At 49.6% G+C, this 16,737-nt stretch overlaps 1 protein-coding gene across 4 annotated transcripts in view; it reads left to right on the forward strand.

The window, feature by feature from the left end:
* The window catches only part of Ubac2 (UBA domain containing 2), a 184,705-nt gene that overhangs the window by 153,931 nt on the left and 14,037 nt on the right, over positions 1–16,737 (forward strand). The window lies entirely within an intron of this gene.

Genomic DNA, 16,737 nt, shown 5'->3' on the forward strand with positions numbered 1-16,737 from the left:
TAGGTCTCTCGGGGTGAGAGGCCTTTGTCAGTGTCGGGGGTTTGTGTTGTTTTATTTTTAAGGAAACAAAACAAATTAGAGCTGAACAGTTGGTCAGAATGAACAATCTTATTCTTAGCATTATTTCTGAGAGAAACAGCAACCTAGTTAGCAAGATAGAATACTTATCATTGTTTGTAATCTTGTCAAAGCCACAGCGTCTTCCTGTTTAAAGTGCTAGTCATGTGCCATGGATGAGGAAGAAATGAAAAGCTTCATGATTTTCCTTGGTTAAAGTGAATACAAAGATAAGACTTTAAGGGAACAGCCAGTGATTACATCATATAAATGCTGTGCTTTCACAGATGTGCCGTTAGTAACCAGGAGCCATTGCAGTTACCTACAAATACCACATTAGCCAAAACTCGGACACAACACTTGTCTCTTAAGGGGGACAAGAAGAGGAGGTTGCTCTGTACCCAGCTAAGACTCCTGGCACGACCTTCCTTGGGCACTTCTGTGGCCCAACACATTGGCCTCTTCACGTCCTGCCTCCTCCTTTGTCTTCTGGGATGGTGAGAGATGCACAATTCTCACCGACCCTCTCTCTGTCGCCTGCCCTCTTCCCCAGGTGTTCAGGGCTTCAGGTCTCAATGGCCCAGAGAATTTAAGTCTGACGTCTTTGCACTCCCTTTGGGAATGTGGGTTCCAGAGTTGATATTTTGGATAGGAGTATGGGCGAGAGAAAAGCCAGAGTTGTTCCTTACAGACCTATTTGACCTTGAAGTGACTTTGGAGCATACAGTACAGTTATATGACCTGTTTGAAGAGGGCTGGCACATGCTCTCATAGAGTTCAGAGATGGGGGTGGAAATTACAGATGGACTCGACTCTGTATACCTGAGGACAAAGAGTAAGGAGCTACATGAGAAGGATTCCATCCTCAGGCAACACAGGCTGGAGTGAAGCCTTGTGATTGACAGGTGGCAGCTGATTGACAGGAGGCAGTAGATCTGCAAGACCCTTGGAGAAGAATGAGAGGATGGGGTGTGGTGGGGTGGCAGCAGAGAGCCCAGCAGGGCCTGTCTAGCTTCCTCCCCTCCTGGGTACAGGATACCCCTCTGAGAGAAGAGTCTTTATGGGGAAAGGGAGAGAAGTTGTAGGTTCTGTAGTGTACTTTGGGGGAATGGGTGTCTAGTGTCTGTGACCTGCCTTGGGGAAGAGAAATTCTAGTTTCTGTGACTTACTCCAGGACGGGATGATAGGAGAAGGCTAGAGAGCCCTTGCTTCAGAGGCTTCAGAGGCCTTCAGTTCCAAGAACCCAGCACATCAAGGTGCCAGACTTTGGGATATCCTGTCCAGAGCCCTAATCCTCCTTTCATAAGGAAACCGTTCCTTTTGGATCAGGGCCCACCTAATGCCCTCACTTGACCCTAATTAACCATTACAGACCCTGTGTTTAAATGTAGCCATGCTGAGGCAGTGGGTCTCCAACATACAGAGCTATGATTCCAGATAGTCAGTGCTCAGTGTTGACACTACAAGTGGTCATTCTTTCTTGAGGCTGGTGTACCAAGCTCACTGCTGATGGCAGATTAGATATTCCATGATGGCAGTAGCTAGCTCATCCTGGGCGCATGGAGCCCATGTGTAACCTCCATCCCTGTCACCATGGCTACTCTTCCTGTGCCAGTATCGAGATGGGCAGTAATAAGGTTGCTGCATTTTGTCTGCCTCCTGCCTGGTGCCTTTTTTTGTGATGGAGGAATTAATCTGGGGGAAAACACACACACACACACACACACACACACACATACACACACACACAGCCAACAGAGTGTTGGTGTTCCTTTAGCTGTGTTCACTTGCCTTCCCTCAGGTTTCCTTGGCTCCTACCTACCAGTCTCCTGGCTGACCAAGTCTTTTGCTATTCCAGTAAATGCACAGGCTGCATTTTATTACCCACAAGCCATTTCTCTTTATGCTAAGTGGATGACTAAGGGCCTTAACCAGCTCCTCCCACAGGAGGAGTTCCTCCTGTCTCTCAGGGATCCTCCCTGCACAGTGCCAGAAAAGAACTGTGAACCCTTTCAAGAACCTATCCATGAACCACTTTGGGCCATTGTCCTCCTCTCTTACTGGTTGTCATAGACTCACAACTTGTGGCAGGTATGAGCCAGGGAGAGGTTTTGGTGCAACAGAGGTGGTTAGCATGGTGTCTGGATATCTGCCTTTGCAGCTCCCTTGTGCCCTCTGGCTCTGCCCTTGCTGACCCAGGTGTACCGTTTCCATCTGGCAGCAGGTTTCTGCTTTGCCTCCAAGGCCTGCAGACGGTTGGGTCTCCACTGCATATACTGAAATCACTTGGGCTCTTAGGCACTTTCTGGTGTAGCACAGCATTTTGTGGGAATGTAGTTCTCTGCAGTTCATATATTCCCTGCCTGGGACCTCAGGAGCCAACATTTTCTCTTACAACTGGCTTCAAATGTCTTTGTCCACCCTGGACACGTTGACTACCACACAATCTTCTCCAGTGAGTAAAACACCAAACCTCTTGTCCCCCCTGGGAAGACGTTCCCACCGTCACTGGTGAAGGCACTGGTTCTGTAGAGCGTGGCTCTGTCCAATGTTTCCAAACCCTCTACTCTCAAACATTGGTCTTCCCTCCAAGGGCCTGAAGTTCAGAGCAGCAAAGCAGCCCTGAAGTCTTGATGGGACTTTTCTGGACAGCAAAGAGCACCCGTCCTCGATCTGTCTAGGTTTATTTTCCTGAGCTTCATTGCCATAGCCTGGTGAACTTCCTCATGGGGCTGTCTGACCCTTTGTCTTTATGCAGGGCAGATCAGTGCCCAGAGTAATCTTCTGCCTCTTAAACCACCATGGAAGAGATCCCCGTGTTTGTGTGCGTGCACGAGAACTTTGTATGTCGGTTATGCTTATCTGGGGGAAGGGTTTGTTTTTATTGAATTTCCAACACATTTGTTCTTAATGCTTCTCATATGCTAGGCCGAGGGCCGCCACTGACTGTGGAGATGCAGAACAGCCAGACCTCACTGTAGAGCTTGGGTCCTGCCTCACTTACAGAACTGCATGCTTCACACATTACTAGCAAGAACACCATGTGTTATGCCAACCATTTGCCCCTGGCACCAGTTCGGTCCTGCTCTCAGAAACATGCCAGTCTGTTTGGAGTTCTCCCCCCACTCACTCAGCAGGTGGCCACTGAGCTAAAGCCCAAGGCTGTGCTGTTGAGTTCCTGGACCGGTTTCTGTCTGTAGGGTGACCTTCCCGCTCCTCCAGATGTATTCATGCCCTGGGGGTCTCCACTGGTGTCATTGCTGGTTTGTGCCCGCTTTCGTGCCCCGTGTCTCCCTAGAGACACACTTCTGCTACCCTTGCTTCTCCTCCTTCCTCCCGCCATTGTCAGCCCAGAGGCTGCCCTGAAGCTTCAGCGGACATGGCTCCCTTTTCCCCAGCCTCCTGTCTCTCGTGGTCCAGTACTTCATCCTTCCCACCCGTCCACACCTTGCCCCTGCTCTGGTGAAGTGCCAGTGTCTCTTTTATGTAAGGTGGTTGTTCCTGCCCCCAGCATCTCCACCACCTGAGTTCATGCCCGTGGCCTCTTTGCCTCCTCCTACAGCAGCCTCTGCCCGGTTGGGTGCTCCTTCAGTGGCCTCTGCCGGGTCGGGTGCTCCTTCAGTGGTCTCTGCCCGGTCGGTCGGGTGCTCCTTCAGTGGTCTCTGCCCGGCCGGTGAGGTGCTCCTTCAGTGGCCTCTGCCCGGTCGGGTGCTCCTTCAGTGGCCTCTGCCCGGTCGGGTGCTCCTTCAGTGGCCTCTGCCCGGTCGGGTGCTCCTTCAGTGGCCTCTGCCCGGTCGGGTGCTCCTTCAGTGGTCTCTGCCCGGTCGGTCGGGTGCTCCTTCAGTGGTCTCTGCCCGGTCGGTCGGGTGCTCCTTCAGTGGTCTCTGCCCGGTCGGGTGCTCCTTCAGTGGTCTCTGCCCGGCCGGTCGGGTGCTCCTTCAGTGGTCTCTGCCCGGTTGGGTGCTCCTTCAGTGGCCTCTGAAACAGAAGCCTGATGCTTTCACCCCCCTGCAATCTGTCAGCAGTTCTCCTCCCTGCCTCCCCTGCCACATCTCCTTCCCACAGTGCACCACAGGCTCCGAGCCATTTCCAGTTCATCAGAGCTACACATTGCCTCCCGCAGCCACCCAGCTCTACCACACAGAGAAAATTGTGTTTGTTGTTGGTTTTTTTGCCTGCCTGGTTCCCATTCACTTTGCAGTTTTCCTGGCAAATAGCATGTCTCTGGGAAGCCTTTCCAGTCTCCCACTGAGGCCCCAAGTTTATTTGCCTAAAACTTAGCCCAGCTTAGCCCAGCTCCCACTAGGGACTGGCCTACCTGTCCTTGCCAATGTGCTGGGGTGCAGAGAGGAGGCTATCTGCCTCTCCAGTACATGGATGATGCTGGCACTAATAGGAACTTAGCAAATATTTGGGGACCTAGGGAGTAAATGTGTGTGCTGTAAATATTGACAGGGTTACTTCAAATTCTGATGCCAGCTGGATATAGCTGAGCAGTCAGGGTTAGAAAGACACACGGATGCCCTGCAAGGACAAGCTAAAACCAAGTCATGACAGACAGACCAAGCTCATGTTTAGGCTGACAGAGAATAAAAAACTGGAGCAGCCAGGAAGAAAGCAGGAAGTTCAGGAACAGGGTAACCAGGAGAGGAGCTGCTGCAGGAAGAGCAGGTGTTCACCCGGGCACAGGAGGCCCCTGGCAGGACGCTGAGAAGTGCTGCATGAGCTGAGCCTGGTGAGACACAGCCCATGCTCACGTCTGCCATAGCTCGCCGTGTGATGGTGACCTCGTGTTCCTGCAAGATTGCTCATCAGCTGTGCGGCTCTGGCAGATTTTGCATCTGGAGAACAGTGACCCATGTGATGTCTCCGTAGGACTTTCCTCACCTGGAGTTGGGGACCATTGTGTGGACAGAGTCAGTATACGGGGAACCTTATATGCATGGCGCCCAGACATGTGATAATGTTCCCCGTGCACTTTGACCCCTCACGGGTCTTTCTGGACACTTCTTCAAGTAGTTATGATGCTTGTCTCATGGGCAGTTGAGTTGAAAACTGGCCTTACTACATAATGTACCGGATGTGTATGATGTGTGTCTGTCGTCTATAAACCCACTCAGAGCAGCATTGAGGGCAGCGGGTCAGATGCAGTGACTGTTCTCCCAGCCTCCTGTGTTGTGCCTCATGTGTCTGCTGATGCAGTTGCTGGCTCCAGAAGGTCACGGTCACTTTACTATAGTGTCTGACTTGTTGCTGCCAGGGCCAGTGTTTAACTTTTTATAGGCTCATGGTTTTTTGATTTTTTTTAATGCGTGGGGGGGTGTTTATTTTTGGTTTTACTTTTGGATTTTTTGGGGGAAGGGTCTCCCTATGTACTTCTGGCTATCCTGGAACTCACTATGAAGACAAGACTGGCCACAGACTCAGAAATCTGGCTCTCTCTGCCTCGCCAATGCTTAGAGTAAAACCTTGCACCACCATGCCAGCCTCAGGCTCCACCATGCCAGCCTCAGGCTCCTGGTCCCCACAGGACATGAGCTCCTACTCATGTGTGCCTTTTGGACTCTAGTGCAATGCACTGCCCTGTGAGTGTGCAAGAAACTGCCTGACGTTCCTCCGGAGGTTTGCAGCTGCTGAAGATGAAGCAGCGTAGGGGTGAGGCTCCTGCTAGACCATGTGCAGCCCCGAGGCACATCAGCCCTGCACGGTGTGTGTGCTTAAGGAGTCCTGAAGAAGCCATCAGTTGGGCTACAAGGGCCCAGGAGAAAAAGACGAGGGTCCCCAAACAGCTGTGGGAACAGCAGGGGATTGCATTTGCTTAAGAACTGAGAGTGCTGTAAGCAGGTGACAGTGACAGATAAAGTGTGGCCAGCCACACCTGTAATCCCAGCCCTCGAGAGGTGGACATAAGACAGTCACAGTTAGAGGCTACCCTGGGCTGTGAAGTGAGAACCTGTTCGAACTAACACAAAAAGGGCACAAGCCAAACACCCTGTATTGAGGTCAGCGTCCATTGTGTGTTAGTGAGGTAGCTAGCTCCTGCACGGCATCGTGATGCTTCTCAGAGTCCCAGCCAGAGCAACTGGCTTTGTGATGAGAGGCCTAGAACTTTTAGACAAGCCCTAACTTTTCCAAGGGGAAAAGCTGAAGGCTGAGCTGATCACCAATGGTTGGTGATTTAATCAGTCATGCCTTCATAATGGATCCTCGGTAAAAACTCATAGGGCAGCCGGGCGGTGGTGGCGCACGCCTTTAATCCCAGCACTCGGGAGGCAGAGGCAGGTGGATCTCTGTGAGTTCGAGGCCAGCCTGGGCTACCAAGTGAGTTCCAGGAAAGGCGCAAAGCTACACAAGAGAAACCCTGTCTCGAAAAACCAAAAAAAAAAAAAAAAAAAAAAAAAATTAAAGGGCAAAGTTTAAACAGCTTCCACATAACTGAACACAGTGGAGGTTCCTGATGGATGGCACCTGGAGAAGGCCTGCACTCTCCCATCTGCTGTGCTCTGCACATCTCTTACATCTGGCTGTTCGTCTGTATCCTTCATGATAAATGGGTAAATATAAGTGTTTCTCTGAGTTCCTGGAGCCAGCTCAGCAAATATATCAGCCTGAGGCGGGAGTTGTGGGGTTGATTGTTCAGCGGCCAGTCAGAAGTTACAGATACAATACAGGGTTTGTGTGGCACCATCTCAGGCTGGAGCAGTGTGGAGTGGCTGAATTTGTTGTTGCTTTCAGTTCTGTGAATAATGCTAGGTAAGTTTTGAGACTGCAAGTGATGTCTCCTGGAGAGGAAGCCCTTCCCCACCCCAGGACATCTGCTATTACAAGTGTTGTGTTGACTGGTGTGTGAGCGCGTTCAGGCCAAAACAGTGTAGTTTTTCTTAGTAACCCATATGTTCACAGTATGAAGCATAATCATAACATGAAAAGAAAAAGAAATTAGCATTTAGGGAGACAGCTCTGGGTAGACAGAGTGAGCTGCACACAATCTAGTGGTTGTCATGGTGACAAAGGATGGCCTAAGAGTCTTTGATGCATCAGAAGATCTCTGGAGCTTTAGTCACTGTCATGGTGTGGGCACACACGCCTCCCAGGAAGTCTGGGACGTGCTCTAGACTTGGGAGCTGGCCTGTTACTCCTAAAAGCTTCAACTTCTAGAACAGAGCTGAACACGATGTCACCTGTCGGGCCTTTACAGAACCTTAAGTGTGACACCTGCCCTAGAGGCATGTGGCCAGCACCTCTCGGCTCTGCTTTACATGGGAACCTAAGTTCTTTGCACTTGGTGCACTCACTTGTGTGAACCATTTTCTGTTCACTGCTGATGCCCTGTAGCACAACACACACTTGAGGATGACCTTACCCTAAGGTGTCCCTTGGGAGCAGAGTTAGAGCAAAGCCTGCCGTAAATGCACAGTGCCTGGTGTGAGCCTGCTGGGAAACCCGCCAAGGAAGGGTGGAGTCACTGTTGTCTGTTTTCCCGCTGCCCGCTGCCTCCTGAGTGCCCTCCGCCTTGTTGGTAATGAGTAGTCTTTATTCTTGCAGGGACAGGTGTTGATGCCCCCTCAAGCATCTAACCGCGCCGTTCACACATGCAGTAGAGAGAGCTCCTCAGCGCTGGCTTGAAGCACATTAGCTATTTTCTCTCACCTGCCCTGAGTAAAATTTTGTGGCTGTGAAAATTGTTTCTCTTCTCATCCACCCTCAGCAAGTGTTGTCAGGTACCACCCGACCTGCTTCATGACTCATACCTGCCTTGCACAGTGTGAAAGTTCTTTCCGTTAATCAAGTATTTGTTATTTAATAAATATTTCTGGTGTTTAGAAAGTATTCTGTTGAGTAATTCACCCACTGAAGTGTGCAAGTCATTAATTTTTACTCACAGAATTATGTAATATCACCACAATCAGTTATAGAACATTGTTAGCATCCAAATAGGAATTGTGTGTCCAGAGCCGTGGATATTTGTGACATGAAAGCAGAAAAGCATAGTAGTTATGGGGAGGGAGGAGGCCAGAAAGAGAGCTAAGAGTGGGGGGGAGCAAATAAGGAAAAAGTGTGTGTGTGTGTGTGTGTGTGTGTGTGTGTGTGTGTGTGTGTGTACACAGAAACACATTACTTTGTTGGCTAACTTGAGAAGTTAATTTTTTTTCTGTTGGCAACCACTCCCCAAATCTCCCTGTCTCCCAAGCCCACTTTCTATCTGTAAATTTGCCTCTTGAGGACGTCTCTATGAGTGGAGTTCACTCGCTGGTTTCCGGCTGCCCTCCTTGACTTGGCATCACATTTTCAAGGTTCCCATGTTTTAGAGAGCAAGGCCATAGAGTATAGCTTTATGCTGACAGGTGCCACCCCAATGTTGTTCCTGTCACTTGGCTTCTGCACCGTTCGACCTCAGCTGTGTTCATGAGCATCTTTTCCACAAATCGTGCAGAGCCAGGTTCTGGGGGAGCTTTGAGCCAGGCCCTGTGTCCTGACCTTGATGTGACAGGAAAAAGAGACAGTCATAGTAGAGTGTCATCCTAGCTCTCCTAGGAAAAATGCCACCATCAGGCAGAGGTGGCAGTGACGCCTCTACCTATGTGGACATCTCAAGGCACCGCTGGGACCCAAAGGGAACAGCCACACAGGCCTGGGTTCAGCTGGCGCCACGCAGGCATCTCCGCACTTGGCTCTGCTCTTTCACTTTTTGATAGGATTTGATTTGAGAACAATTCTCATCAAATTACTGTGCTTCTTTGTCAACAGAGTCTAACCAGCTCGAGCTGGTTCCTTTATGACTCTGCTCCCATGCGTGTGTGAGTATGCAGTGTCAGATGTGGGATAAGTCACCAGAGCTTAGTTGATAAAAATCTGCAGTGAAGTGAGAACAAGATGCAGTCCTCCGTTCTGGGTGAGGCCGAGGCGAGAGCTGCTGATCGCGGTCGCTCCTCCTGCAGCCATGCTGCCATGTCCTCGCGCTCTGTCGCTGCTCCTGCCGACCTTTCTGATGAAATTCAGCCCAGAAAGATAGGATCAGTCAAAACTCTAACACTTTTCCAAACCTGACTCATTAAGTGACATTCGTGAAAATCATTTCTATTTTCCATTCTGTTCTGGTGTCTTCGTGAGAAAGAAGAGCACTGTGCGATCTCATGGTGTTTAAGAGGATAGGTAAGTGACTGTAATTCTCTTTGAAGGCACAAAAGTTATAAACGACTCTAATTCTCTGTTGGATATTCTTCCTCGACTCACTTGTGTTACTCTTTCAAACCATAAGTGAGTGTAGCCATGGAACATGAAGCGTCATGTTAAATGTGGAGAGACAGTGTTTGCCCCTTCTCTTCCTCCGAGAGCCCATCTCTATTGCTTTCAAAGACAGAATGTACTCCAATTCCTTCTTCTTGAGAAGCCCAGAATTTCCAGAGCTGTGAGCCATGCCCTCTCTCCAGAGATTGTAACACAGTTTGGCCGACCGAGGTTTGCTGAGCTCTTCCTGATGAAGTGATGGATCTGATGTGTGTATGTCACACTTCCCAGATCGTATGCCCATGCTCTGTGGTCCAGCACATCACCTAATGAGAGAGGCACTATGTGTACCCCTCACTTCTCCATCTGCCTTCCTTGGGAGGACACTACCCCTGCTCTGACTCTAGAATGGGGATCACCCAAGGGGCTGTGTCTCCCTGCAGACCCCTCTTGGGTTCAGTACTGCTAGCAAAGGAGCTGAAGAGAGTGAGAGACAGGGGACGTGTCCATCGGGTGTCTAGGAGCTCTGTCCACAGCTGCTCTGCAGGCATGTGAGGCTTCTGCTCCAACAGTGAGGGCTCTTTCAGAAAGAAGACTGATCAGCTTCCAAGATGTTCATTAGTGTCCAGTGAAGAAGAGGCACTCTGTCAGCCTAAGAACCATCTGGTTCAGCTTGCCATTGTACACATGTGGAAACCCAAACTCCAGGGTTTACCCTGTATGGAACTGGTACAATGACTGTGTCCCATAGAGCCTGGCCAGAGAGGGGGAGGAAGGGGGATTCGATGAGTGAAGCTGACGTGGACATGGGCCTGCACAGGAAGGGGGGAAGCCCCAAGGAAATGGGGGAGCACATTCCAAGGGATCAGACCATTTGAGTAAACACCAGTATGCATGAAGAGGGGCATACTAAGTGAGGAAAGTGCTGGGAAAGGGTAAGACATACTTCAGGATGGGATTAGTTTGGACCATTAAAATAGGACAGATGTTTCAGACATTATGGTGGAGGATTTCCGTTGTGGTGGTGCTGCTGTGGGATCCTGAGTGCTGGGTCACCCACAGTGGTGTGTAGCTTAGGTTGGAGAAAGTGTGAATAGCAACTGTGTCATCAAGAGGCCAACAGTATAATCTCAAAATGGGGCATCAAAGGCGCAGTAGTGGCAGACCCCCACAAAGGAACAGTAGATCATCATTGAGACTTAGGGGTTTGAGGTGCAAAGCCGAGAGCTGAGTCTGGAAGAGCCCCCAGGGCTGCAGGAGAGCTTGGCTGCCGTTAGACTGGAAAGCTGATGTTTGCCCTGGCAAAATTCTCACCATGGTCAGGAGTGAGAGCTGACTGCTGAAGACACAAAAATGGACAGCATCTCAGGGAGGAAATGTAAAAAGAAAAGGGAAATCTGAGTCATTCTCTCTCATTTTTGACAAAGTATCAAAACATGTACCAGTTACAAGTACCAGAGGTAATTCTAGTTTTGACTTAACATTCAATAATTTTGTGTAGAACTAAAGTTAGGCAGGGAAAAAAATGATCGAAAACTTGGCAGAGGAAGGAACGAAAGAAGGAGAATGAGATACTGGGCAGGAGTGGACTTGCCCACGCTGAACGACGTACTTTCATTCCTAGTTTTTTTTGGAAAGTGTGTGGGAGACCTTGCCTCGTACACCCTACACTGGTGTGTGGTGTTCATGAATGCTGAAGTCAAATCAGGAGGGGAAAGACGTCTTCACTCTAGGAAGCAGTATGATCTGCCTGTGCAAGAGGTTCTCCAGTCAAGGCTGGGGTGTGAAGCCACACAAACACACGCACGCGCGCACACACACATGCACACAACAGAACACGGCACTGCACCACCTCCTTGGTGGCCAAAACAAAGTCAGAAAGCACATTGCTGTGTGGCATGGTCTACAGATACCCAGTAGCATCCTCAGTTATCACAGCCTCCTAAAAGAGAAGCTTGTCCTGTATTCACAGGAGTCCACAGACAGGTGTCCAAAGCCTGTGGCCAAGGTGACCAGGGAAGCTGGAATTGAATCCGACCACTCTTCTTCCAGGATACCCCTGTCACCCCTGTGGCTCCCCATGTGGGATTTACCTGCTTGCTGAATCAATGAGAAAATATTTACGACTGAGTTTGCAGCTGATGTTGAAGCTGATGTAACCCATTGTTAACCCAATGTGAAAGTGGTTCCACATCTCAGGAGAGAGAGCCACAATGGGTGTCTCCATTCTCTCAGGAGAAATGTCATCAGTGAAAATAAACAGACCTGGGGCATTTGTCTGCAGGCTCAACTCTGGTTAAAGAGTCCTTTGCAAGGACTGCTGAGCCCTATTCTGGTCTGTAGCATAGCTTTCCCATACCACTGTACCCCCTTTGGTGTCCTCTTGTCCCCCAGTTCAGTCTCCAGAAACATTGCTGTGGCCCCAACCCGCGGAAATGGGCAAGGCTCATGACAGACCAAGAGAGGAAAGAGAGGTATGACTACGGATAGGAATGTGGCCCCAACTGCTGTCCCCTGAGCCAGAGACTCCAAGCCTGAACAGCAGGATGTGGAGTTCCTGTCAAACCACCATGGGACTTGCTGGAAAGACCAGGGCAGCTTGAAGGCTCTCAGCCCAAAACAGGTCAGCAGGATGAACCATTCAAAAACTGAAAGTGAGAGCCGCCACAGCAGTGTGGGGTTCAGGTCAGTGGCTGTCCAGTTCCTCCAGGCCACTGTTCTAACACCTGCCAAGCCTGAGGGGCAGACAGCAAGCTCTGTGCTGAGTACACAGGACGAGGGGGGCGGCCCTCTGCAGCACAAGGTACAGCCTTCTAGGGTTTTCTCTGAAGCTTCGTGTCCTTAAGATATTGCCAGTGAACTGGTTTGTTTTGTTTTGTTCAGAAAGGGGTTTATTCTGTGCTCTATATTATCCCTCCTATTTCTTACCCAAATAAAGAAGGCATTGCTAGTTTGTATGGTGGTGATGGAGGTAGACTTCCTTTTTCTTTTCTCCCCCGTTTTTTGCCAAGAAGCTCTTGCTGAGCAGTGGCCTTGGGCAGTATTTCCCCCTCTACACTAGTAACTTACATCACTTCACAGTTGGCTGGGCTGCCTTGCACCACCCCCAGTGCCCTGCTCAGTTGGTAATGTGCATTTGCTTCTCAGCTAAGCTCTCTTGGGTCATAGGAAATAGTTGGATCTCTCATAGCACAGCCCTGTTTACCTGGCCTCTCCCAGGACAGACAGCATGCTGCATGCTAATCAATGAAGCTAAGCATGTGCATACCTACTCCGCAAGCGGCAGTTCCCCCGGACATGGGAGAGCAGCATGGAGAATTGTAGTTAACCCTGTGATCTGAGGAGCTGCCCCTGCGGCTGCGCTTCACCTCCACAACCTCCCCCTGTTCTTGTGTGAGAGGATAGATTCCTCTGTCCTTGAAGCCTCCTCCCTCCAGCCCTCCCACGCTTCCATCCCACCTGCGTTATTAACCTACCGCCTAGTTTCACAGGTTAGTTATAACTAACTGTACCTTTGCTAAGAAAGCCCTATCTAACATAGCTCAGCGGTGTGCTTTCCTGAGTATTTGTCCATTCATTCATCCATGCTTGGGTATTTCTCAAGTATTGCACTGTGCCAGCTCTGCACACAACAGAATGGAGTCTCAGCCCTGGCGGGGTGTACAGCCTGTGTGAGAGTCAGGCCAGTCAGTGTGCAATTGAAACGTGTAGAGAGCTGACAGCACAGTGAGATCTCTAACCCCGCTCGCTCGTGGGGAGTGATCACAGGCTCCCCAGTGGGAGCAGAGAAGGTGAGGGCAGGGTGGTAAGAAAGATCACTAGACGCAGCAGCCTGGTCTGCCATTGGGAAACATTTTGATTGTCCTGAGAGCACTGGGGATGTGCTGACAGTGTCAGTGTGGTTGGTCTCTAGTATATGGCAAGGCTTTGTGTGTGCTGCCCTTCAGTCTCTATTTATCTCCAGTGCTTCAAAAACCACGTACAATAGAATTGATGCACAAGCAGATACGAGTGTGCAGCTTTCTGTTAGTCAGATAGTAAAGAGGTTTGCAACATAGAAAACAGTACCACTGTTCTCATTAGTTAGTCTCTTTTTTTAATGTTAGCAATTGGGACCTGTGAGATGGCTCAGTAGGTACGAGCCCTTGCCACTGAGCCAGGTGACCTGAATTCAGTTCTCCACAACCCACATGGTGGAAGAAGAAAATCTACTCCTGTGTGCTCTCTGATTTTCACACTCATGCTGTGGTGTGTGTGCGCAAATGCACACGTACACACAAAATGAAAAAAAAACCCTTTAAAACATTAGGAATTAGTGGGTGTTATTCATTAGTGTTATTAAATGGGGGAATTGAAGGGCTTTTAAATAGAGGAAGAACACAGTAGAACTTGTATCTCTCCCCTGCCTTGGAAAGTGGTTTGACACAGAGCAGTATGGCACCAGAAGAAGACAAAGCCTGGAGACCTGCTTATGCTGTGAGCAGGTGTGGACATCACTCTCGGGTTGGGACATGGGGTAAAAATAGGATTGAAGGTAGGTTTGGGGTGTGCTCCATAAGAGGCACCTTTAGAACATTCAGGTATTTCCAGGACATCTGGTTCTATAGCGATGAGGCACAGCACCTAGACCAGATTCCTCACCACAATCATGGCGCCCAAAGCCCTGGAAATAGGTAAGAGCTTGCCAACAGAACACAAAAAAGAAACTCCTGAAACACAACCTTAGGGGATACTGTTTGAAGAACATGAGAAGAAGGAGATGCTGGAGGACACTAAGGTCCTCGGGTCACAGGGCTGGAAAGACAGACATACGATGTCACCAGAGCCCAGAGAAAAGGCTGTGTTAAGGAGTGGCCAGCAGATCCAGCACTGCTGGAGATCCCGCTGACCAGAGGAACATGCACTCAGCGATTTGCACACTGAACATGCACTTAGCGATTTGCACACTGGATTCTGAGCTTTTACAAGGTGTGAACATCGTCCTACGTCTCTTTCTGGCTTCACTGCATAAGGTCTTAGCAGCTACACGGTAAACACTTGGTAATTCCGTGTTCTCCCACTAGGTCTGGCCTTCTCTGGTCTGAAGTAGACTTTTCAGTGCTGTGTCATGGTCAGAAATAGCCTGGGATACTGATCCCCTGGGTCCTCAGGGCACCTGAGCTGCCAGGCTGGCCGTGAGCAGCTCCTGCTGTCCTCCATGCTGTGCATGCCTGTGTTTTCTGTATGTGCCATGAGGTGAAACACTGGAAAGCCTTGTCCTGTGGCAGGGTCAGGAAGCTTCATACAACTCAGCCTCACCCCTCTGCCCTAGCATTGGGTCCCTGAACAGTCATTTCAATATTAAGATTTATTTTGATTTTGATTTATATGTGTGTGTGTATGTATATCCATCTGTCTGTCTGTCTCCCTCTCTCTCTCTCTCTCTCTCTCTCTCTCTGAGTGTGTGTGTGTGTGTGTGTGTGTGTGTGTGTGTGTGTGTGTGTCCGTGTGTCCTGGGAAACCAGGAGAGGGCATCTGACCCCCTGAGTTACAGGTGTCAGTGAGCTGCCTAATGTGGGTGCTGAGGACCAAATTGCAGACTTCTGAAAGAATGACTGGTGTGAGCGCTCAGCCTCAGAGCCTCTCTCTAGCCCTTCATGTTACATTTTGGTGCTAACCTCTTGACCTTTCTAGCAGTCTTCCAGCACAGTGGTCCATCAGTAGGAGCCACAGACAGCACAGTACAGGTGGCCCAGTGTGTGAGCACTGTATCTCACTCCTGGCAGATTGATAATGGATTTTCTAAACAGCAAAAACTGAGAATGACAGGTGTAGCTCTCCCCAGAGGCCACCATTGTAGAATGTGGATGCCTGCCTCTGCCTCCTGAGTGCTGAGATTAAAGGCGTGCACTTCAAGGCCAGCCTGAACTACAGAGGGAGTTCCAGGAAAGGTGCAAAACTACACAGAGAAACCCTGTCTCGAAAAACAAAAACAAAAACATTAAAATGTGGGTGCTTTGGAAGCATGTAAGATTTCTGAGACATCACATTCATAACAGCCTATTATTACTCCTTGTAGTAGGACAGGCCCACAGGGTGGAGGAAATTGGCTCAAACCAGTTGCCCAGGCATGCACATATGTACTTCCTTACGAGCCGACCTGGAGTGGGGCCGTTAGGATCCAGCAACAACTCCCCAGTTCAATCTTTCTGAGCACCCACTTGGCTAAGGAAGTAGTTCCAGCTGCACTGGATAACACTGGGCTGGCAGAACAGCAGGGAAGAGGGGGTGCAGTCCCTCCATCCATCAAGGCCCTCCAGGGTCCATAGCAAGCTGCAGAGAGGCTGTGTCATAGATCCCTGTATTAAGAAGGAGTAGCTCTGTGCTGTCTTCAGGCTCTGTCTTAAATGCTTACATGTAGAGCATTCTCATCACACCTTCTTACTCCTGTGAACCTGAGGCATTGTTCCCATTGTACATTTGAGAAAACTGGTGATCAGGGTCCCACGGGCAGAGGCAGAGATGGGGTCTAAGCACAGGCATTCTAGCTCTAGAGACTGCTCTTGACATGACTTTATTCCTGCTCTGTCCTTGACACACTGATGAAATACCTATGCTCTTCCCCATTGTTAAACTCTCTCTCTCTTTTGATTCAGCCCCAGCGCCATGGCTTTGAGCTTCATTCATGCTCTAGCCACATTTGGTCGAGGGCCACTCAGTGCTTTTCTAGCCCTTTGGGTATTGCCTCATGGCTTCCCTTGTAAATGCCACAAGTCATTGTTTTGGTTTTTCTATTTCTGGGTGTCTTGTCTTCCTGCAGAAGATGATCAACTCCACAAATACCAGAGTAAGGCCATGTGCCCAGCCCGTGAAGCCCCTGTGCCCTGGCCGTGTGCTCCTGTGGTGTAGCCACCTCATCCAGAACGTGCTATGGTCTGGAGATCATGGATGCCTGTTCACACAGCCTCTGCTTAAGATGCTACAAACAGTCACTGAAACAAAAACAAAACAGTTGTTCATTTGCACAAAAAAACTTCCTTTAAAAATCACCTTGCCAATTAATAACTCGTATTTTATAAAATGTCTTTTCAAAATACAAGCTCTTTCCTCCCACCTTTGTGCGTGGCTGTTGCCTTTGCAAAAGACGAGGTAAGGGAAGTGCTTCCTGTTTGCAGAGGTTTATATTAAACTCGATGTGAAAAACGCCTGACAGCTGAGAGCTCTGGAACCTTCTTTTCAGTACTTTTCTGTATTTGGGGCAGAGGGGCAAGGTGCATTTGGGTTTCTGTCATTATCGTTGCATCACAGGTCTCCTGAAGGACCTTTTCCGCACTCCCTGCCACTCAGAGAGGGAGATGCTGGAGGCTAGCATGGAAAAGGCTTTCCAGATCACTAGTAAGTCCTGTCACCAGCAGCCCGTAGAGTTCACACCATCCTCACAGTGGTGGTGTTGGTATGAGATGCCTGATCGTT

Source organism: Peromyscus maniculatus, chromosome 9, assembly GCF_049852395.1.
Source record: "Peromyscus maniculatus bairdii isolate BWxNUB_F1_BW_parent chromosome 9, HU_Pman_BW_mat_3.1, whole genome shotgun sequence".
NCBI classification, from domain to species: Eukaryota; Metazoa; Chordata; class Mammalia; order Rodentia; family Cricetidae; genus Peromyscus; species Peromyscus maniculatus.